A 1,291-nucleotide genomic window follows, 5' to 3' on the forward strand; every position below is an offset into this window, starting at 1 on the left:
TTCATCCGAAAGTAATTTTTTAATGACACAACACATTTAATTGAGTTGTTCTAAAACTCATGTAGATATTAATAGGATTCTCCATTTCTAAGTATATTTTAAATTTTGTATGTTGGTACAAAAGTGATTGAAAATAACATTAAATAATAAATAGAATGGTTATGTATTATATGTGAAATTATGAACAAAACACAATAATCTAGATAATTTTCTCTATCATCTATACAATAAATTGCATGAGAAATTCATTTTTGCATCTTTTTCAATATATATTCTTGCTATGCATCTTTTTTTTTAAAGGGGAGAGAGTGAACGCAGTCCCCCACTACCACAAATTATGCAGTTGAGTTTCCCACATTTGGGGAAATCGCCGGGGTCAGCACATCCAGAGTGCAATGGGAAAGCCTCACAATACTCTACACTTCTGACAAAATGTATCATCAAAATCTGGTTTGAAGCAAGTTACATTTTAATTCTCTGATCATTTTAAGTCTCTGTTAACCCATGAGGTAACATCTCTATCAAACAAACTAGATCATATTGGACATCCCTTGCTGTTGTTTTGATATATAGAAAATAAAACTTCATGTTCTATGCCAGTATTAATAAATACCTGTCATAAAATCACAACAAACAACATGAAATTTGAGAAGATAAAGCATAGAAAATTGCCAATGAACCCCTTTGAAAAATTAAACAAATCAAGAAATAAATTAGCATACTTCACTTTTTAAAATCATCCTATTTTTAATGATCGCATTCTTACTCTGGATCTTTAGTGTTATAATGTTTAAACACGGAGATGCTGAGAGATTGGTGGTTCAAACCAACCAACATCTCCAAAGGATAAAGAAGACGCCGCAGTCTACTTTTGTGTAAATTTACAGGTTTGTAAAACCCTCTGAGTCAGTGCTACTCTGTGCTATAAGGATTCTATGAGTCAGAATTCTCTGAGACAAAGAATCTGATGCTTTTAGATTTGTGACACTATTAGTACCATGTGCAATACTAAGGAAAAACATATAATGCATCTCAATTTAATTTGTTTTTATTTCCATTAAAATAATCTTAGTAGCTTTGTTTTCCATCAGTTAAATTAAGTATAATTAGTCTTAAATAATATAATTGCAAAGATATCTTTTCAATCAGACCTTCATAAAATTGTGCCAAACACTGCTTAATTCTGTGTACAATATCTAAACAAGTGTCATTCTGACCTAAAAGCTTTGTGTCTTTTATGTACTTTTTTCTGAAACGTTTACTGCTACTATTACATTTTGCAATTACAGTG

At 30.6% G+C, this 1,291-nt stretch overlaps 1 pseudogene; it reads right to left on the reverse strand.

The window, feature by feature from the left end:
- Window positions 1-297: 297 nt before the first annotated feature.
- On the reverse strand, window positions 298-438 carry LOC115872528 (annotated as a pseudogene).
- Between the last annotated feature and the right edge of the window lie 853 nt (window positions 439-1,291).

Source organism: Echinops telfairi, unplaced genomic scaffold, assembly GCF_000313985.2.
Source record: "Echinops telfairi isolate 266 unplaced genomic scaffold, ASM31398v2 ScPeMD7_7424;HRSCAF=8462, whole genome shotgun sequence".
NCBI classification, from domain to species: Eukaryota; Metazoa; Chordata; class Mammalia; order Afrosoricida; family Tenrecidae; genus Echinops; species Echinops telfairi.